General features: G+C 45.7%; 1 protein-coding gene and 1 pseudogene across 1 annotated transcript in view; both read right to left on the bottom strand.

Moving 5' to 3' along the window:
* Positions 1-27,522, bottom strand: part of RPA2 (replication protein A2) — a 342,664-nt gene that overhangs the window by 206,742 nt on the left and 108,400 nt on the right. The window lies entirely within an intron of this gene.
* Positions 9,455-10,603, bottom strand: LOC126958498 (ADP-ribosylation factor-like protein 8B; annotated as a pseudogene).

A 27,522-nucleotide genomic window follows, 5' to 3' on the forward strand; every position in this document is an offset into this window, starting at 1 on the left:
CATCAAGGACTCAAGTTCCTTTTCTTTTTTTCTTTTTCTTTTTTTTTTTTTTTGAGACAGAATCTTGCTCTGTCACCCAGGATGGAGTGCAGTGGCTTGATCTCGGCTCACTGAAACCTCCATCCCCCAGGTTCAAGTGATTCTCCTGCCTCAGCCTCCCCAGTAGCTGGGATTACAGGTCCCCACCACCACGGCCAGCTAATTTGTGTATTTGTAGTAGAGATGGGGTTTCACCATATTGACCAGGCTGGTTTTGAGCTCCTGACCTCAGGTGATGTGCCTGCCTCAGCCTCCTAAAGTGCTAGGATTACACGTGTGAGCCACTGTGCCCGGCACAAGGGCCCAAGTTCTGTGCTCTTGCCACTCTACTATCCTCAACTTGTTGGCTTATCTTTAGGCCACCTTAGATCTAGCCATCCTGTTTGCTTTTTTTTTTTTTAGAAATATGGGTCTCGCTATGTTGCCCAAGCTGGTCTCAAACTCCTGGCCTTAAGTGATCCTCCCATGTTGGCCTCTAGAGTAGCTAGAGTTACAGGTGGGAGCCACTATGCCAGTCCTGTTTACATATTAAAGTGAACCCATGTATTGGTCAGGATTCTTTTGGTTGCATATGTCAGAAATCTAACCCAGACTAGCTTTAAAAGAGTAGTTCAAAGGGACTTCAGGCATGTCTGGATCAAGGAGGGTGTCAGAACTCTCTTTCCATCTTTCAAGGTTTATTTGATTCTGTTTAGCTTCATTCTCAAACAGGTAGCGAGATGGCTGCTGGTAGTGCCAAACCATCACTACTGTGTATCTTATAATGAGACAGAAAGAAAAAAAGATGGTGAGAGGGAAGGAAAAGAGAAAGAGACCGTCTTTCTTCTTAACGTCCATATAATAAACATGAAGGAACTTATTAACTCACAGGGCTATCCCTGGACCAATCACTGGGGCCAAAGGAATATAGACCTTGGATTGGCCAGTCTTGGGTCTTCTGCCAAGACCCAAACCACAGGGACTGAGCTGGACTGGGGAGAGGAGGAATAATTTCCCACAGGAAGACAGGTCAAGCAACGAAAATGTGCCTGCCACACCCTAGAAGACTGCAGAACATAAGGACATGAGCCATGTAGGACGTGAGGATGACACCAGGGTTCCAGTGCAAACTGAGGCTTAAGGGCGCCTTCCAAGAAACCAGGAGGAAAGAGTGCAAGGAACTGGAGTTTTTGGAGGGCCTAGTATGTGTTGACCCAAGAACCCAGAGCTACTTGGAAGTGGCAGAAGCTGGGCTTCTGTGTGTTTTAGTTCCAAAGTCCATGCTGTTAGCACTGGAAGGACTAATCAAAGACAGAAGGGCTGAGACAGAGAGGAGCTTTATTCTTGTAATAGTGAGAGATGTCCAGGAGGCACCATGGAGGGGGCACTTGTCCCAGCCTGGGAACAGAAATCAGAGAAGCCTTTCTGATCCCACTACTGGGTATCTATCCAGAGGAAAGGAAGTCATCATATGAAAAAGATACTTGCACACGCATGTTTATAGCAGCACAATTCGCAATTGCAAAAGTATGGAACCAGCCTAACGCCCATCAATTGATGAGTGGATAAAGAAAATGTGGTATATAGGCCAGGTGCGGTGGCTCATGCCTGCAATCCCATCACTTTGGGAGGCCAAGGCGGGTGAGTCACCTGAGGTTGGGAGTTCGAGACCAGCTTGACCACCATGGAGAAACCCCGTCTCTACTAAAAAAACAAAATTAGCCAGGTGTAGTGGTGCATGCCTGTAATCCCAGCTACTCAGGAGGCTGAGGCAGGAGAATCGCTTGAACCTGGGAGGCAGAGGTTGCGGTGAGCTGAGATCACGCCATTGCACTCCAGCCTGGGCAACAAGAGGGAAACTCTGACTCAAAAAAAAAAAAGAAAGAAAGAAGAGAAAAGCAAATGTGGTATATATATAATCCCAGCACTTTGGGAGGTTGAGATAGGAGGATCACTTGAGCCCAGGAGTTGGAGACCAGCACAGGCAATATGGTGAGACTCTGTCTTTACAAAAAAAAAAAAAAATGTTTTCTTTAGCTGGGTATAGAGGCTTGTGCCAGTGGTCGCAGCTATAGGGGAGGCTGAGGCAGGAGGATCACTCGAGCCTGGGAGGTCAAGGCTGCAGTGAGCCATGTTCATGCCATTGCACTCCAGTCAGGGCGACAGAGTGAGATTCTGTCTCAAAAAAAAAAAAAAAAAAATTGGAGTCAGTCTTCTCAAACCTTGTTGGTGATTTATCAACTAAGTGTATGTAATATTTTAAATTCTTCATTGTCCTTTCAACAGTGTTCACAGTATCTTCACTGGGAGTGGATTCTACCTTAAGAAACCACTTTCTGGCCAGGCGTGGTGGCTCATGCCTGTAATCCCAGCATTTTGGGGGGCTCAGGGGGGCAGATCACTTGAGGTCAGGAGTTCAAGACCAGCCTGGCCAACATGGTGAAATCTCGTCTCTACTGAAAATACAAAAAAATTAGCTTGGTGTGGTGGTGCATGTCTGCAGTCCCAGCTACTCAGCAGGCTGCGGTAGGAGAATCTTGAACCTGGGAGGCAGAGGAAGAAACCACTTTTTTTTTTTTGAGATGGAGTCTTGCTCTGTCGCCCAGGCTGGAGTGCTGTGGCACAATCCTAGCTCACTGCAACCTCCAACTCCCAGGTTCAAGCGATTCTCCTGCCTCAGCCTTCTGAGTAGCTGGGACTACAGGCACGTGCCACCATGCCCGGCTAACTTTTTGTGTTTTTAGTATAGATGGGGTTTCACCATATTAGCCAGGATGGTCTTGATCTCCTGACCTCGTGATCTGCCTGCCTCGGCCTCCCAAAGTGCTGGGATTACAGGTGTGAGCCACTGTGCCCAGCCTAAGAAATCACTTTCTTTGTTCATCCATAAGAACCAATTCCTCAACTGCTCAAGTTTTACCATGAGATTTCAGCAATTCAGTTGCATCTCAGGCTGTACTTCTAGTTCTAGTGCTCTTACTATTTGTACCATATCTGCAGTTACTTCCTCCATTGACGTCTTGAACCCCTTAAAATTATCCATGAATTGACACATAAAATTAACAACAAAAATCATCCATGAGGGCTGAATTCAACTTCTTCCAAAACTACTGTTTATGTTGATATTTTGACCTCCTCCCATGAATGACAAATATTCTTAATGGCATCTAGAATGGTGACTCCTTTCCAGAAGTTTTCAAATTTCCTTTTTTTCCCAGATCAGGGCAGGTACGGTGGCTCACGCCTATAATCCCAGCACTGTGGCCGGCGGGTCACCTGAGGTCAGGAGTTCAAGACCAGCCTGGCCAATACGGGAACCCCCATCTCTACTAAAAATACAAAAATTAGCTGGGCATGGCCAGGCATAGTGGCTCATGCCTGTAATCCCAGCACTTTGGGAGGTCGAGGCAGGCAGATCACGAGGTCAGGAGATCCTGGCTAACACAGTGAAACCCCATCTCTACTAAAAAAAAATACAAAAAATTAGCCGGGCATGGTGGCCGGTGCCTGTAGTCCCAGCTACTCGGGAGGCTGAGACAGGAGAATGGCGTAAACCTGGGAGGCGGAACTTGTAGTAAGCCGAGATTATGCCACTGCATTCCAGCCTGGGTGACAAAATGACACTCCGTCTCAAAAAAAAAAAAAAAATTAGCCGGGCATGGTGTCACATGCCTGTAATCCCAGCTACTCCTGAGGCTGAGGCAAGAGAATTGCTTGAACCCAGGAGGTGGAGGTTGCAGTGAGCTGAGATTGCACCACTGCATTCCAGCCTGGGCAACAAAGCAAGACCCTGACTCAAAACAAAACAAAACAACCCCCCCCCAAAGAAAACAGATCCATCAGAGGAATCACTATTTATGGCAGCTATAGCCTTATGAAATGTATTTCTTAGGTAATAAGACTTGAAAGTCAAGGCTGGGTGCGGTGGCTCATGCCTGTAATAGCATCCCAGCACTCTGGGAGGCCAAGGTAAGTGGATGACTTAAGCTCAGGAGTTCAAGACCAGCCTGGGCAACATAGTGAGACACACCCCTCCCCCTCCGACCCACCACGCCACTGCTGTCCAAGAAAGAAAGAAAGAGAGAGAGAGAGAGAGAGAGAGAGAGAGGGAAGGAGGGAGGAAGGAAGGAAGGAAGGAAAACAAAAATTAGCCAGGAATGGTGGCACATGTCTGTGGTCTTAGCTACTTATGGAGCCAAGGTGGGAGGATGACTTGAGCCTGGTAGGCAGAGGCTGCAGTCAGCTGAGATCATGCCACTGCACACCTGGGAAACAGAGTCAGAGAGTCAGACTCTATCTCACAAAAAAAATAAATAAATAAAAAAAGAAAGTCAAAATCACTTCTTGATCCATGGGTTACAGAATGGGTGTCATATTAGCAGGCATGAAAACAACATTAATCTCCTCATACTTCTCTGTCAGAGTTCTTGGATGACCAGGTGCATTGTCAATGAGCAGTCATATTTTGAAAGGAATCTTTCTTTCTGAATAGTGGGTCTAACGGTGAGCTTAAACTACTCAGTAACTATGCTATAAATAGATGTGCTGTCATCTAGGCCTTGTTCCACTTAGACAGCATAGGCAGAGTATGTTTGGCATAATTCTTAAGGGCCCTAGGATTTTCAGAATGATCAATGAGTATTGGCTTCAACTTAAAGTCTCATTGAGGCCAGGAGTGGTGGCTCATGCCTGTAATCCCAGCACTTTGGGAGGCTGAGGCTGGCGGATCACGAGGTCAAGAGATTGAGACCATCTTGGTTTCATGGTGAAACCCTGTTTCTACTAAAAAATACAAAAATTAGCTGGGCTTGGTGGGGTGCACCCATAGTCCCGGCTACTCGGGAGGCTGAGGCAAAAGACTCGCTTAAACCCAGGAGGCAGAGGTTGCAGTGAGCCGAGATCGCGCTACTGCACTCCAGCCTGGGTGACAGAGAGACTCTGTCTCAAAAAAAATAAAATAACAAAATAAATAAAGTCTTGTTGATCAGGGTGGTTGTTACTAAAGGTTAAGGTGGCTGTGGCTTTTTTTTTTTTTTTTTTTTTTGAGACAGAGTCTCGCTCTGTTGCCCAGCTTGGAGTGCAGTGGGGCAGTCTTAGCTTACTGTGAACTCCGCCTCCCAGGTCAAGCAATTCTCCTGCCTCAGCCTCCTGAGTAGCTGGGATTACTGGGATTACAGGTGCCTGCCACCACACTCAGCTAATTTTTTATTTTTAGTAGAGACAGGGTTTCACCATGTTGGCCAGGCTGATCTTGAACTCCTGGCCTACAGTGATCTGCCCGCCTCGGCCTCCCAAAGTGCTGTGATTATAGGTGTGAGCCACCGTACCCAGCTGGCTGTGGCTATTTAAAAAAATAAGGCAACAGTGGCTCATGCCTGTAATCCCAGCATTTTGGGAGGCCGAGGTGGGTGGATCACTTGAAGTCAGGAGTTCAAGACCAGCCTGGCCAACATGGTCAAACCTCATCTCTACCAGAAAAAAAAAAAAAAAAATTAGCCGGGTGTCATTGTGCACGCTTGTAATCCCAGCTACTCTGGAGGCTGAAACAGGAGAATCTCTTGAACCCAGGAGGCGGAGGTTGCAGTGAATTGAGATCACAGAACTGCACTCCAGCCTAGGCAACAGAGGGAGACTCCATCTCAAACAAATAAATAAAAAAGAAAAATAAAGCAACAATGAGGTTTGCACCATTGTCGGTTTCTTCTTTTTACTTGAACACTTAGATAACATTGTAGGGTTATTCACTGGCCTAATTTCACTATTGTTATGTCTCAGGGAATAGGGAAGCTCCAGGAGTGGAGCAGTCAGAACACACACAACATTTATGGATGATGTTCACCGTCTTACATGGGTGTGGTTTGTGGCACCCGAAAACAATCCCCGTAGTAATGACAAAGATCACTGATAGTAGATTACCATAACAGATATCATAATAATGAAAAAGTGTGAAATATTGCAAGAATTACCAAAATGTGACATAGACACAGGAAGTGAACACATACTCTTGGTAAAATGGTGCCGATAAACTTGCTTCAGGCATGGTTTCCACTGAGGATCACACTCTGATATTTTTTCTCTCTTGCCTGAATTCCTATCTTAAGGAACCTGGGGAGTCACGCCCTACAAACAATAAAGTCTCTCAGATAAGTTTGATTTAACCCTATATAATGTGGCATACTTTCCAACCTGATTCTGGCATAAGATCACATGATAGATAAAGGAAGAAATAAAAAATTTTACCCCAAAATAGTTTTTTGCCATATTTTGAAATGGTCCTGCAAAGCCATCTTTTATGGGGGAAAATTTGCATCTGTAAAAAATCTCTGAGGCTGGGCGTGGTGGCTCACACCTGTAATCCCAGCACTTTGGGAGGCTGAGGCAGGCAAATTGCTTGAGCCCAGGAGTTGGAGACCAGCCTGGGCAACATAGGGAGACCCCGTCTCCACAAAAAATACAAAACAATTAGCTGGGCAAGGTGGTACACACCTGCCAGCTACTCAGGAGGCTAAGGTGGGAAGATCACTTGAGCCCAGGAGGTTGAGGCTACAGTGAGCCGTGATCACACCAATGCACTCCAGACTGGACAACAAAGCAAGATCCTATCCCTAAAAAGAGCAATGACAACCAAAAATACCTTGCTTACACAACCAGATCTTTCCCCTTCCAGGCCCTCCCAATCCTGAAGAGATTAACTGAGAGTCCAGCATCTTTAAAAATCTGAATAGGAAATATTTGCCACCCAGTGCCTCTAAGGGCAGCCACCTGTGAAACTTCATCTACATAATAAGAACCTTGGTCTCCACAACCCCTTATTCTAACTCCAACACTCCTTCCCATTGATGACAGATTTTTAGGTAATAATTCTTTCAACCAATTGTCAATCAGAAAATCTTTGAATTTACCTATGACCTATAAGCCCCCCGCCATATGCCCCCTTCAAGTTGTCTCACCTTTCCCATCGAACCAATGTATATTGATGTCTTATGTCTCCCTAAAATGCATAAAACAAAGGTGTAACCCAACCATCTTCCACATGTGTTCTCAGGATGAGTTGAAGCTGTGCCTCGGGCCATGGTCACCAATGTTTGGCTTAGAATAAATATCTTCAAATATTTTACAATTGGGTTTTATTTTTGTCACATCACAAACCTTCGATTTGTTGTTGTTGTTGTTGTTGTTGTTGTTGTTTTTGGACATTTTAAAAGTTTCTTTTTTTTTTTTTTTTTGAGACAGAGTCTTGCTCTATCACCAGGCTGGAGTACAGTGGTGCAATCTCGGCTCACTGCAAGCTCTGCCTCCCGGGTTCACACCATTCTCCTGCCTCAACCTCCCAAGTAGCTGGGACTATAGGTGCCTGCAACCACACCTGGCTAATTTTTTGTATTTTTAGTAGAGACGGGGTTTCACCATGTTAGCTAGGATGGTCTGGATCTCCTGACCTCGTGATCTGCCCGCCTCGGCCTCCCAAAGTGCTGGGATTACAGGCGTGAGCCACCGTGACCAGCCTAAAAAGTTTATTTCTATTTTAACTAGCCCAAAGACCCAATTATTTGAGGGCTGACCTGATTTCTGACACATGGTCTACAGACCCTCCTCTTGCAACCTTACTTCTCTCCCCTTCCAAAAAAGTCTGCACCTTCCATCATGATGCACTTTTTAAGTTAAAATTGCCAATACAACCCTAAAAATGCAAGTTTATTGAATAAAGCTGAGAAGAGCAGTAAACAGACAAAAAATGCATCCACCTAAATAAAAAAAATTCACATAGTTCAGTAACTGTTAAAAGTTTTCACATGCAGAGGTTAATGCACAGGAAAATGTTGGGAATAGCATCCGGACGTCTTGAAATGCTGAAAGCAATGTACAGACACAAAAACACATTAAGATTTAGCTATAGGTCAATTAACAAACCTATGCAGTCCCCACGGAGTCACACATCCTAGTTTCGATTTCTCCTTTTAGGCACAAGCAAGTTGCCACACTCTTTGTAATGGCTCACATTGACCATTAATGGTGTTGAACAATAATAGCAAGTTTAAATATCCCTTCATTTACAGAACCATCTATCCCATCAGGGAAATATGCAACATGCTTCAAAGAATAAGAAGAGAACTTTAAAAGCCCAGATTCTACTCATAAAAAAATGAATGGAGAAAAGCAAGTAGTGTCTGTGCAACACAGTGCAGTATATTGTACAGAATATTTTTTTAAGGCCATAGCAGTCTAGAAATTAAAACAGATATTCATTAAAAGAACTTACTGTTGACTACACTCTGAGTGCTCAACACATTTGGAAATGCAGTCTGCGTAAGTGCTGCTTAACAGAAGAAACAAAATCACACACAGTATGAGCCAACATATAAGCAGGTGAACCATAGAGTTTTATCTACTACAGTGGCCTATATGAATAATAATTTACAAATGAACCAGTATGAATACATCCCTTTATGTATATGGAAGTCACTAAACTACAAAACATGTTCATTTGAAGTTTTTAGACATCTCTATCATAGAAGCAAAGGAACAGCATGAGTTCCTCAGTTCTCTGTGTGACTGATTACTAAACAACCTGTAGACGTCGAGCATGATTACATTAGATAAAGCAGGCAGGTCTAGAGTTGTCACAATCATCAAGATGTCTAATGGCACCAGTCAAAAGAGTGCCAAATCTTACATCAGTAAGAGAAAAAAATAAATTTTTTTATTTGTTTATAAGTATCTTTTGTGCTGAAAGTCAACGTTATGACTGGATATAAAAAGTCAGGAGTTAGAGTGTCATGCAGCAGCACTGATTTAATGACCGAAGATAGAACAAACATATGTTTGAATAAAGCCTTACATTCTTAACAGGTTTTATTACACTGGGTGGAAAGATCTAAATTCATGAAAGCTTTTCAAAAAATCTTCAATTCTCAACCCCTTAAAAAAGTATGCTGAACCAGGAAGAAAAAACGAAAGATAGAAATAATGACCTGGACAGATACAAAACAGCATGCTTTTAGTTTCTCCCATATCCTAACTGCCATCTGGCGGGAAAGAGTTCTCAGAAAGTAGAATATCTTTAATATTCATCAGAGAGAATCTCACCAGTGTAAAGAACCAATATTGATCTGCTGCCTCTGCTCACTGTCTGCAGACCATTTCGGATTCCTAAGATGTAATTATACATTTCACATGCATTTGTGAGATAAGATAAACATTATGTTTACATAAATCCCTCATGAATTATTCAGGCTTAAAGATTTTCTAAATACTGTATCTGGCACTAGAAACTTCATGCTGTATCAAGTCAGTGTCAGTATTAAGCTACTGGACTCTTATCATGCAATATTACAGATAGATATTTTACTGAAAACCAATATAAAAATCTGGCCCAGAAAGACCACAACGGAAATATGCAATTTTCTTGATTTAAGATGGTCAAAAGTGTGTGGGTTTTTGTTTTTCATTTTTTGTTTTTTAAAGCTCTACGCATGGCTTAAGACAGATATGTGTAAGAAACCTTTTTGTGTGTGCTGACTTTATCATGACAATTCCAGCTGATTCTTTATGAGGATTAGGGACACTCATATTCAGCAGTGCACATGAGAAATAAACTCTGAAAAAGGCAATGTCTTGGGTTTAGGAAGGACTGTATTCTGGGAATTACTTCAGAGGAACAGACAATAATTCTAGGATTATAGTCAAGAAGGACTGGAAGACTTCAGGAGACGCTTTAGCTTCTTCCGGATTTTGAATGCTGAATAAGCCACTGAAGTGTGATATCTATATTATCCTTTTCTTTGCAAGAAATTGAGGCCAGGTGCAGTGGCTCACACCTGTAATCCCAGCAGTTTGGGAGACCGAGGCAGGTGGATCACTAGATCAAGAGATCAAGCCAACATGGTGAACCCCTGTCTCTACTAAAAATACAAAAATTAGCTGGGCGTGGTGGCCGGCGCCTGTAGTCCCAGCTACTCGGGAGGCTGAGGCAAGACAATCGCTTGAACCCAGGAGGCGGAGGTTGCAGTGAGCAGAGATCGTGCCATTGCACTCCAGCTTGGTGACAGAGCGAGACTCCGTCTCAAAACAAACAAACAAACAAACAACAACAACAAAGAAATTGAATAGCGACAAACTTCTCCATCCTGAATAGCAGACAGATTCATTTTTTCAATTAGCTGTTTCTCATCCAAGGCATTAGGAAGATCTCCCTTGTTTCCAAGCACTTTGCACTGGAATTCCTTGCAACTGTGGTTTTTCTAGAAGATTATGTAGCTCATTTCGGGAAGCTTCTATCTTTTCACGATGTGCAGCATCTATCATGTAAACAATAGCATTGACTCCTCTGCAATACCGCTCCCACATGCTTCAAAATCGGGCTTGTCCTCCTATGTCCTAGATCTTTATTGTGACGTTACCTTGTTACTTTCCTCTTGTTGAAGCCCACTGTGGGTATCGTGTCTTCACTGAATTGACCTGACGCGATGACATTGACAAAGGTGGTCTTGCCCGAGTACTGCAGCCCCAGGAGCATCAGCTCCATCTCCTCCTTCCAGAAGAGCGAACGGAACCAGTCCGGCAGGCGGGAGGCGAATGCCAGCATGATGGCGGCCGGCAGCGAGGACGGACGGGGGGACGCAGAGTGGCGGCGACGACCACTTCCACAGGAGCAGGCCTCGGCCCAGACCCCGCAACGGCTCCTCCGGGCCCCGGCGCGACACGGGCGGACACCAGGGGGCGGCAGCGGCCCCGATTTGTTAAAAGAATAAAATCTAGGAGCCGGGCCCGGTGGCTCACGCTTGTAACCCAGCACTTTGGGAGGCCGAGGTGGGCGGATCACCAGAGGTCACGAGTTCGAGACCAGCCTGGCCAATATAGCGAAATCTCGTCTCTACTAAAAATACAAAAATTAGCCGGGTGTGTAGTGCATGTCTGTAAGCCCAGCTACTCCGGAGGCTGAGGCGGGAATCGCTGGTACACAGGAGGCGGAGGTTGCAGTGAGCTGAGATTGTGCCACGGCACTCCAGCCTGGGTGACAGAGCGAGACTCCGTCTCAAAATAATAATAATAATAATAAATAAAATTTAAAAATTAAAAAAATAAAAATAAAATAAAATCTACAGGCTGAGCACGATGGCTCATGCCTGTAATCCCAGCACTCTGGGAGGCTGAGGCAGGAGGATTGATTCAGGCCAAGAGTTCAAGACAAATCTAGGCAACAAAGAGAGACTGTCTCTACAAAAAATAAAAAAATTAGCCAGGCGTAGTGGCATGCACCTGTAGTCCCACCTACTGGGGAGGCTGAGCTGAGAGGATCACTTGAGCCCAGGAAGTGAAGGCTGCAGTGAGCTGTGTTTGCACCACTGCGCTCCTGCCTGGGTGACAGAGCGAGACCCTATGTTAAGCAAACAAACAAACAAACAAACTCTACAAAGTGCAATAAAGCAAAACGCAATAAAACAAGGTATGCCTGTATACAGAAGGATGTGTGTCAGTTATATGCAAATATTGCACTATTTTACATAAGGGATTTCAGCATCCACATATTTTGGAATCGTGGAGGCGCTAGAATCAATCCCTGGTGGATATTGAGGGATGACTGTGTATTCATTCAAGCAACAAAAAGAAAGCCTCACGGCTGGAGTAAGAATCAGGGACAGTGATTGGGCAAGAGCCAAATCACTATGGGGCTCGGTAAGGAATTTGGATGTTATTTTAGGCATAATAAGAAACTGGAAACTACCGAGAGGTTTTTATGTTTTGTTTTGAGACAAGGTCTCACTGTCACCCAGGCTGGAGTACAGTAGCACAATCACAGGCCACTGCAGCCTTCACCTCCTGGGCTCAAGTGATCCTCCCATCTCAGCCTCCTGAGTAGCTGGGATTACAAGCATGCACCACCACACCTGGCTAATTTTTGTATTTTTAGTAGAGATGGGGTTTCACCATGTTGGCCAGGCTGGTCTCGAACTCCTGGCCTCAAGTGACCTGCCTGCCTCGGCCTCCCAAAGTGCTGGGATTACAGGTGTGATCCACCATGCCCCACCATGGAAACTACCGAAAGGCTTTGTACAGAGAAACAACACAATATTTTTTACTTTTTTTTTTTTTTCTGGAGACAGGTTCTGGCTCTTGCACCCAAGCTAGAGTGCAGTTGTGTGATCAAGGCTCACTGCAGCCTTATTCTCCAGGGCTCAAGCGATCCTTCCACCTCAGCCTCCCAAGTAGCTGGGACCACATGCATGTGCCACTGTGGCCCGCCAATTTTTTCTTTTTTATGGAGATGGGGTCTCACTGTGTTGCCCAGGCTTACAATCTATGATTTTTTCAAGACAGGGTCTCACTCTGGGCTGAAGTGTAGTCCCATGACCAAAGCTCACTGTGGCTGGGCACAGTGGCTCATGCCTGTAATCCCAGCACTTTGGGAGGCCAAGGTGGGCGGATCACGAGGGCAGGAGATCGAGACCATCCTGGCTAACATGGTGAAACGCTGTCTCTACTAAAAATACAAAAAATTAGCCGGGCATGGTGGCAGGCGCCTGTAGTCACAGCTACTCGGGAGACTGAGGCAGGAGAATGGCATGAACCCGGGAGGTGGAGCTTGCAGTGAGCCAAGATCGTGGCACTGCACTCCAGCCTGGGTGACAGAGCGAGACTCTGTCTCAAAAACAAAACAAAACAAAAAAAAGCTCACTGCAACCTGGAATTCCTTGGCACAAGCAATCCTCTCGCCTCAGCCTCTGGAGCAGCTGGGGTAAGGGGCACAAGTCACTGTGCCTGGCTCAACAACACAATCTTATTACATTATTAAAAGATCACTCTAGCTCCTGTGCTAAGAATGGATTGCGTAGGGGGTAAGGGGAGAAGTGGAGAGAATGTTGCATTAGTCCAGGCGAGAGAGAATGATCGCTACAACCAGAGCAGCAGTGGAGGGGGTGGTGAGGAGGAGTAGGAGTCTGGATTTATTTGGAAGGTTCCGTTTCCTGGTTTTAGTTCCTCATCAGACCTGTCTACTTCCTGCCCATGTGTTCATCCACATTTCCCCCTTTTTCCTCCCTCTAAATGTCCTTTCTGCTCAGGCTAGTGTGTGGGAAGGATTCTGTCATTTGCAGCTACACTATCCTGACTAGACACTTTGGCTTTCCAGACTGATCTAATTCACCACTCCCCATGACATGACCTGGTTTCATGCTCCCTGTGTTAAGCCGTGTTTTCTCTTGTGAGTAATACGCTCAGGAATTAACAAACCTCCTGTGGGTAACATTTCTTCAGGAGAATTTTCAAAGGAAGCAATCCAAGATTTATTTTATGATGCGGGAAAAATGCTTAAATCATATGTCATCTCCAGTTGTACCCACAACATCAGATAAGAGGTAGAGATAATAGTAAGAGGTACTGGCCGGGCATGGTGGCTCACACCTGTAATCCCAGTGCTTTGGGGGGCCGAGGTAGGTGGATCACCTGAGGTCAGGAGTTTAAGACCAACATGGCCAGCATGGTGAAACCCTGTCTCTACTAAAAATACAAAATATTCACCAGGTGTGGTGGTGCACGCCTGTAATCCCAGCTACTCAGGAGGCTGAAGCAGGAGAATCTCTTGAACCCAGTGAGCTGAGATTCTGGCATTGTACTCCAGCCTGGGCTACGAGAACAAAACTCTATCCAAAAAAAAAAAAACACAAACAGTAAGAGGTGCTAAAATGTATAGCCAATACTCAGGCCTCAAGGGATCCACTCCCCTCGGCCTCCCAAAGTGCTGAGATTACAGCAAAGTGCTTGGATCAGAGGCATGAGCCACCACACCTGGCCTCCATTAATCTCTCCCTCCCTTCCTTCCTTCCTTCCTTCCTTCCTTCCTTCCTTCCTTCCTTCCTTCCTTCCTTCCTTCCTTCCTTCCTTCCTTTCTTTCTTCCTTCCTTTCTTTCTTTTCTTTCTTTCTTTTCTTTCTTTCTTTCCTTCCTTCCTTCCTTCCTTCCTTCCTTCCTTCCTTCCTTCCTTCCTTCCTTCCTTCCTTCTTCTCTCTCTCTCTCTCTTTCTTTCTTTCTTTCTTTCTTTGTTTTCTGAGATGGAGTTTCACTCTTGTTGCCCAGGCTGGAGTGCAATGGCACGATCTTGGCTCACTGCAACCTCTGCCTCCCGAGTTCAAGTGATTCTCCTGCCTCAGCCTCCTGAGTAGATGGGATTACAAATGCCCGCCACCATGCCCAGCTAATTTTTGTATTTTTAGTAGAGACAGGGTTTCACCATGTTGGCTAGGCTGGTCTCAAACTCCTGACTTCAGGTGATCCACCCACCTCGGCCTCCCAAAGTGCTGGGATTGCAGGCATGAGCCACCGTGCCCGACCTAATATTTCTTAAACAGCTAGCATCTGCCAGAAGCTAGGGATACAACAATGACGGAGACAGATGTGTTCCCTGCCTCCATGGAGTTCATATTTTAGTAAGAAAGACAGACAGTAGGCCGGGCGCGGTGGCTCAAGCCTGTAATCCCAGCACTTTGGGAGGCTGAGGCGGGTGGATCACGAGGTCAGGAGATCGAGACCATCCTGGCTAACACGGTGAAACCCTGTCTCTACTAAAAATACAAAAAACTAGCCGGGCGTGGTGGCGGGCGCCTGTAGTCCCAGCTACTCGGAGGCTGAGGCAGGAGAATGGCGTGAACCCGGGAGGCGGAGCTTGCAGTGAGCCGAGATCGCGCCCCTGCACTCCAGCCTGGGTGACAGAGTGAGACTCCGTCTCAAAAAAAAAAAAAAAAGGCCGGGCGCGGTGGCTCAAGCCTGTAATCCCAGCACTTTGGGAGGCCGAGACCGGCGGATCACGAGGTCAGGAGATCGAGACCATCCTGGCTAACACGGTGAAACCCCGTCTCTACTAAGAAATACAAAAAACTAGCCGGGCGAGGTGGCGGACGCCTGTAGTCCCAGCTACTCGGGAGGCTGAGGCCGGAGAATGGCGTGAACCCGGGAGGCGGAGCTTGCAGTGAGCTGAGATCCGGCCACTGCACTCCAGCCTGGGCTACAGAGCGAGACTCCGTCTCAAAAAAAAAAAAAAAAAAAAAAAAAAAAAGACAGACAGTAGCAAGTAAAAATGTCAAAGAAGAAAAATGCGAAGCAATGCAAGTGATAATCTAATGAAGGAAAAAAGCAAGGAGTTGCTAAGATGGAAAAAATACTAATTCTTGGGACGTTAAACACAATTAGCTTGAACTCACAGCCCCTGGAGAGGGAGAAGCAGAGTCCCTCCAGTATTTCAGCATGTAGTTGAGGATGGAGGGCAATGAATCTCTGGCTTCTGGTCTACTCTGGCTCCAGTTCTCTTCTCTTGGATTCTTAACTCCCTGCCATCAACCAGATTCCTGGGATGAACAAGCAGGACATTGAGAATCATGTAGTACCATGGTTCTGTACTCGAGCCCATTATCAGCATTTTTTTTTTTTCTGGCGGATCCTTTTTCACCATTCCTTTCCACCAGAGTGGGCTTCCTAGGGTTGATGGCATACTGAATCCTCCCTAAGCCAGCCACACCCTCTTGTGTAGAACTGCCCTGAGTATGGGGCAGAATAGAAAAGGGGTTAAGAATCCCCACCCTGCCACTTACTATGTAACCAGAAGCAAGTGACTTAAGTCTCTCTATGCCCCAGTTTTCTAGTCTTTTTTTTTTTTTTTGAAATGGGGTCTTGCTCTGTTGCCCAGGCTGGAGTGTAATGGTGCGATCTTGGCTCACTGCAACCTCCACCTCCCAGGTTCAAGCAATTCTCCGCCTCAGCCTCCCGAGTAGCTGGGATTACAGGTGCCCATTACCATGCCCAGCTAATTTTTTTGTATTTTTAGTAGAGATGGGGTTTCACCATCTTGGCCAGGCTGGTCTTGAACTCCTGACCTCATGATCCATCCTCCTCAGCCTCCCAAAGTGCTGGGATTACAGATGTGAGCCACCGTGCCTGGCCTTTCTAGTCTTAAAATGGGATTTTTAATATTCCTAACCTCATAGAGTTAATAGATGTAAAGTACTTAGAGTCGTGTCTGGCTTATAACTGAATGTTAGCAATCATTCTTATTTAGCACTTTTCCATGGCAGGCACTGCAATAGCTACCTTATGTACTATAACTCACTGAATCTTCTCAAGGTCATGTAAGGCAAGTGGTATTACCCCATTTGCAGATTGGAACACTGAGGCTCAGAGTGGTCAAGGCATTGTTTTGCTCAAGTTTCCGTAACCAAGAAGTAGCTGACCTGGGATTTAAACCTGGGAAGGTGACACTGAATATTCCCCTCTCCTTCCTCTACATTATTCTGCCTCCCCACGAGACGAGTTTCACACCTCCTTTCCCCAGCCTCTCTTGGTCTTGGGTGAATTCACCCTCCTTCCAAGACATGTTTTGTCAGTAAAGTCCTTGCAGGTCCTTTCAGGTCCATGAAGCTGATTGCTTTTAAATGTAGGCCCCTTAGGAGATGACCTCATCTCAATCTTCCCATCCTCTCATGTTATATATAGAGAGAAACTTAGTCTCACCATCTTTTATAATTTTCTACAGAAATTAAAGTTTATCTTCTGAATTATGAAGTCATGATAAAACGTATCTTCCAAGGGACATAGAAATTGATCTGAAATTTCATCAAAAGTTTATCTCAAACGTTAAATCATGATAACTCTGGGCCACTTCCACATTCCAAATCTACAAGTGTCAGAGCTAAGGGAACTGAACAAGATATATAGAACTGTGTATCTCAGAAAAGAGAAGTAGCAGAAGTTGACAGGAAGAGCAACATCCTCAATTTTCAAGATATTTACAAAGTTTGTGTGTGTTTTTCTCTTCCTAAGTTCCCTCTTCAAAGAAAATTATTCCTCCCCAGTTCCAATAAACTTTTGCTGACCAGCACAACCTGTCTACCTTTGCTGTTAAAGGGACAAAAAGTAAGTCAGCTATATGGCACCTTTTATATTAGTAAAAACTAACAGTAGTGCTGGCAAGGATATGACAAAACCAGTATTTACATAATTTGCTGGTGGTGGTGTCAGTGTCACAACCCTTTAAAAAGAACTTTGGCAATATATTTCACCAGGTGGTAATTCCTTTCCCAGAACTTTATTATAATTAAATTATAATAAAGGGGAAACAAAGTCGCAAAAACCTGGAAATGACTTGCATGTCACAAGTGTTTCGAGCGTTTACTTTGTAGCAGGTTCTATGTTATACACTCAACACAATCTCATTTAATCCTCAAAACAATTCTAGGAGGTATATGCTATTTTACTCCTTGTATTCTGAATGGGGAAACTGGGACTACAGGAAATAAAGTAATTTCCCATGGCTCAACAGCTGTAGGGCAAGGGAGGGTTTAAATCATTGAGGAACAATGAAGATACAGCATTCTTCTTCCTTCTACAGTAGTGTATGGAGAAGGGGCATGGACAGCCACTTCTCAAGCCTCTACAATGCACTAGGTACTGTAGATTGGTTGTCTCATTAAAGCCTCCCATCTTCAAGATAGGGGATCAATAGACTCTTTGACAAGTGTGGAAACTGATACTAAGAGAGGGGAAGTGGTCAACTCAAAGTCAGACAACAAGTGATCACTGTCCCAGAATCCCAGCCCAGCATGTCTGATTCTAGATTCCATGTTCCTTCCCCAGGCTATCTCTTTAAGAAAGACTCAAAATATAGTAACTGAAGTCAATTCAGGCATGGAGAATGTTGGGCTGGTGGAGACGGAGAGGATGTTTAACCGCTGAGGACACTGACCTAGCTCCAGAGGCACTTTCTGGGAAATCAGACAGCCCTAGGTTTAGGATCCAAGGAGGAGTGGGAACTTGGTATAGGCTTAGCAGGTCTTTAACTGAGGCAGCTAAGAGGCAGGTAATATACAAAGTCTGAGGCTATGTTCTCCAGTCACAGCTGGAGAACTAAATAGGAAAACTGTGGCCGAATCGCAGTCAAGGACCATAGCAGCATGGGAGAAGAAGAAGATTTGTGGGTTGCCAGTAGTACCCTCCAATACTCCATGGCCTTTTCCTTTTTTTTTTTTTTTTTAATGTAAGTTTAAGTTCTGGAGTACATGTGCAGGATGTGCAGGTTTGTTACACAGGTAAACGTGTGCCATGGTGGTTTGCTGCATAGATCAAGCCATCACCTAGGTATGAAGCACCCCATCCATTAGCTATTCTTCCTGGTACTCTCCCTCCCCACTCCATGGCCTTTTCTGTGTCCACAACTGCTTTCCCCACAGGAGAAAAGGGGCAAGGTCACAGACCATGACAATATCTGGTCCCTTTCTGGAGATCACTCCCCTGTCCACCAGACCAGAAGCAAATGGATACAGGAGGCAAAACTGGTCCTGGGGCCAGGCATGGTGGCCCCCACCTGTAATCCCAGCACTTTGGGAGGCCGAGGCGGGCAGATCATGAGGTCAGGAGTTCAAGACCAGCCTGACCAATATGGTGAAACCCCGTGTCTACTAAAAAGACAAAAAAAAAAAAAAAATAGCTGGGTGTGGTGGCGGGCGCCTGTAATCCTAGCTACTTGGGAGGCTGAGGCAGGAGAATCGCTTGAACCTGGAAGGCAAAGGTTGCAGTGAGCTGAGATCGCACCACTGCACTCTAACCTGGGCAACAGAGTGAAACTCCATCTCAAAAAAAAAAATGGTCCTAGAATCTCCCACCCCACCTAACCACACCCCACACCCTTGCTAGGCTTGGTCCGGGATGTAAACTGGGTGGGCTGACAGGAGAGACTGCGAAGGAAGGGGCCGGAAAGGCTGAGGAAGTAGGCCCAGGGGAAGAAAACTCCTCATCACAGACTTGTTCTCTGCCCTGGGATGTTAGCACATGAAACAAGAGGCTCCATCCACATCCCCAAGACTCTTGCCCTCTGTTCCCTTAAGCCCATAACACACCTTTCCTTCCTTCCTGTGTAGATCACAAGGGGACCAGGGAAGGGATTGCACAGCAGGGTATAAATGAGGAAAACTGGGCTCAGGCTTCTGTTCCACCCACAAGGGCCACTATGCCCTAAGTCATGTTCCCAGCAACGAGAAAACCTAGAGTGCATCCGGGGGTGAAATATTCCCGGGGAAAGGCACTCAAGATGGATGATTGACTCTCCTGAGTGCAGAATGAGGTGTCAAGGTGCATGGTTCTAAGAACCTTGTCAAATAGATCAGACTCACCTTGGAAAGATGGTGCCTCCACCCCAGAGGCACCATCTCCCACACTCAGCCCCAGCCCCAGCTCAGCCAAGGTGGGTGAAGATGACCAGATTCTGGGGAACAGAGGGCAAGAAGAATGGGAAGCATGAAAACACCCAGTACTGGCTGGGCGTGTTGGCTCACACCTGTAATCCCAGAACTTTGGGAGGCCAAGGGGGCAGATCACCTGAGGTCAGGAGTTCGAGACCAGCCTGGTCAACAAGGTGAAACCCCGTCTCTACTAAAAATACAAAAATTAGCCAGGCGTAGGTAGCAGATGCCTGTAATCCCAGCTACTTGGGAGGCTGAGGCAGGAGAATCACTTGAACCCAGGAGGCTGAGGTTGCAGTGAGCCGAGACTGAGCCACTGCACTCCAGCCTGGGCAACAAGAGTGAAACTCCATTTTAAAAAAAGGAAAGAAAATGCCCAGTGCCTACAGTGGTGTCAAGAGCTGTACTCATCTCATGTAACCCTCCCTGCCCCTCTAAGAACTTAGATTCTTCACTTTCACCATTTCACAGGTGAAGAAAGGTGAGTTCAGATTTTTTGTTTGTTTGTTTGTTTGTTTGTTTTTGAGACGGAGTCTCGCTCTGTCGCCCAGCCTGGAGTGCAGTGGCCGGATCTCAGCTCACTGCAAGCTCCGCCTCCCGGGTTCACGCCATTCTCCTGCCTCAGCCTCCCGAGTAGCTGGGACTACAGGCGCCCGCCACCGCGCCCGGCTAGTTTTTTGTATTTTTTAGTAGAGACGGGGTTTCACCGTGTTAGCCAGGATGGTCTCGATCTCTGACCTCGTGATCCACCCGTCTCGGCCTCCCAAAGTGCTGGGATTACAGGCTTGAGCCACCGCGCCCGGCCGAGTTCAGATTTTTTGAATTGGAATAAACAATTCTGTGAAGTGAGCTGTTTCCAAAACATGGGGGGAAAGGGGTGTTAATTTTTAAAATCAGAGAGTGTGGCCTGGAATCCAGGGACATATATAATAATAACAGATAATGTGGCTGGGCTCGGTGGCTCATGCCCGTAATCCCAGCACTTTGGGAGGCCAAGGCAGGCGGATCATTTGAGGTCAGGAGTTCAAGACCAGCCTGGCCAACATGGTGAAGCCCCGTCTCTACTAAAAATACAAAAATTAGCCAGGCATGGTGGCGCATGCCTGTAATCCCAGCTACTCGAGAGACTGAGGCAGGAGAATTGCTTGAACCCGAGAGGCAGAGGTTGCAGTGAGCCAAGATCACACCACTGTACTCCAGCCTAGGTGACAGAGCCAGACTCCATCTCACAAAAAAAAAAAAAAAAGATAATGTTTACTTAGTACTCACTGTGTGTCAGGTATTATTCTATGCCTTTTACTTAATCCTTAGGGCAACCCCATGCAGTAGATGATAATGTCACTCCTATTTTACAGATGAGAACCAGGTCACAGAGAAAGTTCAATGACTCACCCAGGGTCACACAGCTACTAAGTGGCAAGGCCAGAATCTGAACCAAGGTAATCTGGAGCCAGAGACTGTGCCCGTAACCATTTCACCAGTGGCTACCTAGCTACATGTCTAGCTGTCTGGGCTTAAGGAATAACCTGGAATGGGGGTTTTATCCTTCTCTCTTGCTGCATATCAGCACTCTGTGGCAGCAAATGGTCATAGGTAGCTCCTGAGTTCCTATCTCCTCTGTTTAAGACTGAACCTGGAATTCCAAATTCCCAGGAAAGGGACTCTGATGGGCCAATGCGAGTTGGATCCATACCCCTAATCCAATCAGTCAGGCAGGGTTGAGGGAGACAGATTCACATAGTTATAGAAGCCCCATTGTATCAACCATGTGACGATGGCAGGGACGATTACCAGAAAGATGGGAAGGGTGCACTGAAAATTCACTGCAAAAGGTTTCCACTACGGGAAACTGAGGCTCAGGGAGGTTGAACAATTTGCTCAAGATCACCCAGAGTAAATGAAGCCCAGATTCTAACTCATTTTGTTTTTTTCCTCCAAATCTAGGTCCTTTCCTCCATACCACACAGCCTCCCCACAAAAAGGGAGCTACCTTGCTTAGATGCCTAAGGTAAGTTCACAAGTTAATTTTCATTTAACCAGTGTTCATTAAGTACCTGTTATGTATCAGGCACTGTTCTAGGCACTGAGGTTACATAATGAACAAAACAGAAAAAATCTTGTCTGAAATAAAGGCAAGGTAAAAAAAAAAAAAAATTGCCGACAGAGAATGAAGGCCCCAGCTCTCATGGAGCTGACATTCTACTGAATCCCTGGAGTGAGGACAGAGGCCTGTCCTCAAGAACTGCTCCTTCAGCTGGGTCCCAGGTGGTGTGAAACATGGAAAGAACTTGGGTTTTGGTGTCTGTTGTAGACACTGGCTCCTTTTATTGGCACGAACTATTCCCTTGTAGATTGCACAAGTGGCACCGATTCTTCACCTTTCTCTATATCCACACCCTTTGTCACAAAACTTCACCGTGCTCCATCACTCTGATCCTGGGCTTAGTCATGTGACTTGCAGAGGCTCATGCCTGTAATCCCAACACTTTAGAAGGCTGAGGTGGGAGAATCTTTTCAGCCCAGGAGTTCAAGATCAACCTGAGCAACAAAGTGAGACCCAGTCTCTACATATAATAAAGTTTAAAAAACAATTAGCTGAGCATGGTGGTGTATGCCTGTAATCCTAGGTACTTGGGAGGCTTAGCCAGGGGTGATAGCAGTGGGCTAAGGGAGGTCCCCAAATGTCAGTGGGACCTCAACCCCGGCCAGTGTCCAGGTTCTTGACCCCATCACAAGAAGGAGTTCAAAGATGAGTCAAAAAACAGTGAAAGTAGGCCGGGCGTGGTGGCTCACTCCTGTAATCCCAGCACTTTGGGAGGCTGAGGCGGGCGGATCACTTGAGGCCAGGAGTTCAAGACCAGCCTGGTCCAGATGGCAAAACCCTGTCTCTACTAAAAATACAAAAATTAACTGGGTGTGGTGGTGCACGCCTGTGGTCCCAGCTCCTCAGGAGGCTGAGGTGGGAGAATTGCTTGAACCCAGAAGGTGGAAATTGCAGTGAGCCAAGATAGCCCCACTGCCCTCCAGCCTGGGCAACAGAGGGAGACCTTATGTTTAAAAAAAAAAAAAAAACAGTGAAAGTAGGGTGATTTATTGTAAAGCGAAAAGTACACACTCAAGAGAGGGGAGTATGGGTGGACTCAAGAGAAAGTGTCACACAGCGGAGTTTGAGGTTTCTACTTTTATGGGTTTCTTAACCAAAAGGTTGAATATTCATTAAGATTCCTGGAAAAAGGTGAAGATTTCTTGGAACTGTGGTGCCGCTCATTTTTACACCAAATATGGGTGTTCTCAGAACTGTCGCAGTGCTGGTGGGTGTGTAATTTGTATGTTAATAAGCGTATAATGAGGTCCTGGGAGAAACCTAGGTCAAATCCAGTTTCACATTGGGTCCAGTTGGTCTCAGCCAGCTTGGCCCACACCCTGGTTTTTCAGGGTCTTATCCCTTAGCTTCTGCAGCTATTTCAACGGTTTCTTTTTGCTAGTCATGTGAAACTGCTGCCTGGAATTTTATATTCTCCTGTGACCACCTTGTATTATTCCTGTCTCAGAAGGATTGCTTGAGCCTGGGAGGTCAAGGCTGCAGTGAACTGTAATCACACTACTGCACTCCTGTCTGGGCGACAGAGTAAGCAAGAGCCTGTCTCAAAAAGAAAAAAAAGGCATGCAGTTCATATAGCATTTTTACTTAGCAGCCTCCACCTAGTGAAACCATCTTTGCAAAAATTATAACAGTGAAAGCGATCTGATCTAACCAACCCCCACATCTTGCCTTTAACCTCCAAACTGCCCTTGGTCATTCCTGGACTTGGGCCAAGCTAACTTGGGGGGAAATGTAGTTTATAGCTTAAATGATAATAGCCCTTCTCCCAAACAAAATCACCTTGGTAAAATGAATGAAAGACCACCAGGTTAGGAGGATGAGAGAAGCCTGAATTCTGCTAAGAAGCAGGCATAAATGATTACCAGCTATAACTCCAGAGGTCACAAGATTTGCAACTTCCTCAATTACTCCTGCAGATAACATCATTATTGTGGAAGCTAAGATTGACCTTTTGAGTTGTCTTTTCAGGCCTTTGCGTTTCTTTTCTCTTCTTCTTCTTCTTTTTTTTTTTTTTTTTTTTTTTTTGTTGTTGTTGTTGTTGAAACAGGGTCTTTCTCTGTTGTCCAGGCTGGAGTGCGGTGGCACGATCATGGTTCACAACAGCCTCAACCTCCTGGGCTCAAAGGATCCTCCTGCCTTAGCCTCCCCAGCTGGAACTATAGGCATGCACCACCACACTCCACTAATTTTTTTTATTTTTAGTAGAGATAAGGTCTCACTATGTTGCCCAGGTATGTCTTGAAGTTCTGAGCCCAAGCGATCCTCCCACCTTGGCCTCCCAAAGTGCTGGGATTCCAGGCATGAGCCGCTGCACCCAGCCGGCTTTCACATTCTTGATGACCCAATGGCCCCACTGGACCCACCAACTGGACTTTGTCCCCCACCCAGACGCAGACTCAGCACGCTAGGACCATTTCCCACACCTCTGCCAAAGGTTATCTTTGAAAAACCTTAGCCTCCAAATTTTCAAGGATACTGCTTTGAGTAATGATAAAACTCTGGTGTCCTGTTTAGCCAGTTCTACATGTGTAAAACTCATCCTCTATTGCAGTTCCCCTATCTTGATAAATCAGCTCTATCTGGGCAGTGGGCAAGAAGAAACCACTGGGCAGTTAAACTAGCTACCTCCATTTAACCCAAAACAAAGGGCCTCCATCCCCCGTACCGTCTGTGTTCTAAGGGATGGGCCGGGGGTTTAGATGCCCTTGACAGATAATGAGTCAATCTCTGGGTTGGCCACTCTCAGATTCCTCTTGGATCATAGGGTAATTCTCAGGATATGCTTACGTTATGACTGTCAGGTGCGTCTGCCATACCACCCTTCTCATGCCTCTGCCATCACCCATGACAAAATGCCAGACTCTCCTACTGAAGGAACAGATCCAGATGCCCTAGTCTTCCCAGCCAAGGTCAGACTAAATCAACAGCCAGCCAACCTCCAGATATGTAGCATGTCCAAAACAGATCAGCAGAGCTGCCTAGCTGATCACCAGATGTATGAGTGATGAACGTTTAAATGCTTATTGTTGCATGCTTCCAAAGTATGTGATTATTTGCTATTTACCCCTGTTGTGGAAATATATAACTGAAATAATCTCCTCTATCGCAACAATGTATTAATTTCCTTTGTGGCCTTGATTGAAAAGTAACCCTAGATGACCCATTTCATTAAAGAATCCATGGAGGACAGGGCCAGAGTTGATTCCATCAGACGCCCTCTCCTGAGAATTTGAATTTTGAAACAGTGGGGGCAGGATAGGAGATCTTGTTGGAAGTCATTCATCATGGTGGCAGTGGCAGTACTCAGGTGAAAATGTGCCTGCAACCTGATCCTAGGCCTTCCAACTCTCCTTTGGTTCCTGTGTGTCCCCAAGCTTGCTTCTCCAGCTACCTACGACTTATTTGAGCCCCACCAACATCCTTCCAATAAATTCTATTTTGCTAAAAATAGGCAGAGGCAATGTCTGTTGCTTGCAACCAAGTATCCTAACTGCTACTCCACCATATAGACCATATAGACCCTAATTCAAGTCCCAGGCCTGCTATTACACTTAGCTACTGATCATTGTCCAGGAATTGTACTCCACCATCATCATGGGCCCAGGTTCCTTGTATCACTTGTTCTACCATTGTGGTCCATAGCTTTCACCCTCAAAGTCACTTCAAGACATAAGATGGCTGCAGGAACACCAAATTCCAGGCAAGGAAAAAAAAAAGGAGGGAAGAACAGAAGGGGATTATAGCTGAGTAAGCTTCTTTGAAGCACTATTTCCAAATGAACTATCAACTCTTTCACTTTTAGGAGACCAGAATATTCTACCTCCCCACCTCCAAATATGCCTCTTTTGCATAAGGACTATTTTGAGCTGAAGGCAATTGAGAAGAAACAGATACAACAAAAGGTCTCTACCCTCTCCCATTAGCCTAAAAGCAGGACATAAGTTTAAAAAGGCAAAAGTGTCCTTCCTCCCCTCCCAAACACGAGAAACAGAGGTTGATCTCTGAAGACAACTTTAGACCCTCATTTGCCGGAAGAAGACACCAAAGGAATCTATGTGACAAACTTTACTAACTAGCCTTTACCTACTATTTATTTGCCTTCCCCAAATTTGCTGCCCCAGGAGACTCAAAAGTCCTTTTCTGGCCAGGCACGGTGGCTCATACCTGTAATCCCAGTACTTTGGGAGGCCAAGGTAGGTGGATCACCTGAGGTCAAGAGTTCCAGAGCAGCCTGGCCAACATGGCAAAACCTCGTCTCTACTAAAAATACAAAAAATTAGCCAGGCTTGGTGGCGGGTGCCTGTAATCCCAGCTACTCAGGAAGCTGAGGCAGGAGAATCACTTGAACTCGGGAGGCATAGGTTGCAGTGAACCAAGATCGCGCCACTGCACTCCAGCCTGGGCAACAAGAGCGAAACTCCGTCTCAAAAAAAAAAAGTCCTTTTCCTTTGCCTTGTCACTTTTCCACAACTTTACTGTTCTTTGTTGAAAATTCTCCATAAGCCTGAATTCAAAGCCACCTCTTTGAGACTTACTCAACCCCTGGGTATCTCTCTTGTAAACATGAGGTATACATGTTAATAGATTTCTGTTTGTTTTTCTTGTCTTCTGTTACCAGGATGTGTCCTAGCTAAGAACTACGAAGGGTAAAGAGGAAGTTCTTTTTTCTCCCCTACAATTTACATCTCATTGACCATAACTTAGTCACAGGGCTACACCTAGCTATAAGGAATGTAATCTTTTGGCTAGGTGCATTGCTAGCACCTAGATTAAAAACAGGGATTCTTCTACTTAGGAAGAGAGAGACAATAGATATTAGGCAACACGCATTCTTGCTGCAGTTAATTGCTCATGTTCAATGGTATGTATAATAATCCTTGACAGATTATAAAATGATTTCCTCTCCATTACCTTCCCAAGCTGGGCGGTGGCTTGTCCCTGTAAATCCCAGCTACCCAGGAGGCTAAGGCAGGAGGATCACTTGAGGCCAGGATTTTGAGTCCATTACCTCCCCAGAGCCTCCTAACATATCCGTGCAGTAGTTGCCATTATCTTCATTTTTACAACTGGGGAAACTGAGGTTCAGAGATAGACAATCAGTTACCTAAGGCCAAACAACTAGTGACGTCAGAACTAGGAGACAAATCCAGCTCTAACTCCAAGGTCCATGGTCTTCCCCGTTGCCCCTCTTGCCCTCCTGAACTTATTTTGGCTGCTGCTGGAGTTAAAGGTCATTTGCTGTGAAACATCCCTAATGTTAGGAGCCATTAACAGGCCACACATAAGACCAAGTGTAAACAAATGGACTACGGAGAGCTGCCGTCTTCTCTTTCCTTTCTAGTCCTCCTCTCTCTCCCCAGTGCCCACAGAATACACGAATGTATGTGAAGTTACTTCTGGATTGCTGCCCTCTCCGGCCAACCCGTAGCCTGGGGCAACATTTGCGCCAACTGGGCCAATAGGAGAGTGGCATCAGCAGTTACCTAAGGAGAGGCAGGCTCTCTGTGATTCAAGAACAGTGACCCATCCCAAGTGTCAAATTTTCCACATCTTAGAAGAGTGAAGAGAAGGGAATTGACATTTATTATACCCATTGTACATATAAAGAAACTGAGGCAAATGCCCAGGATCACATAGCCAGCAAGTGTCAGGCCTGAGATTCAAACTATAATAGCCCTGATTTGTAGTTTTTGCTAATTCCTGTGGTGTAAATACTACCACCATGGCTGATTTCAGGTTACCAGCATGACATCTCTGAACACAGAGTTGGGAAGAGTTGCTCATGATGGACTCTCACAAGCCCGGTGAGCATGAAACAGCAAATACAACACTCTTGCATATTTAACACATCTGCTACTTGCTAGAGTGTGAGTGCAAGGACCTTGTCTTTTTTTGACTTGTCCCCACAGCATATGGTGGATCTTTTGTGGAATGAAAGGATATCACATATATAGAATTGTATTGACTAAGCTCTTTCACACTTAGTAATTCAAGCAGAGTTTGATGCCTCAATGGCAGGAAACATCACCTTGAACATGAGAACCCACTGTGAGAAAGGTTCCTTTGGGAGCCTGAATCTCCCCCAGCTCAGCCTGCTTCTTCTCGTCCTATAACAGCCCAGTGGGTTCACCTTGCCCGCTGCCTACACAGATCCTATTTCTCAAGACAGGGGAATTCCAAT

The sequence above is a fragment of the Macaca thibetana genome, chromosome 1 (genome assembly GCF_024542745.1).
Source record: "Macaca thibetana thibetana isolate TM-01 chromosome 1, ASM2454274v1, whole genome shotgun sequence".
NCBI classification, from domain to species: domain Eukaryota; kingdom Metazoa; phylum Chordata; class Mammalia; order Primates; family Cercopithecidae; genus Macaca; species Macaca thibetana.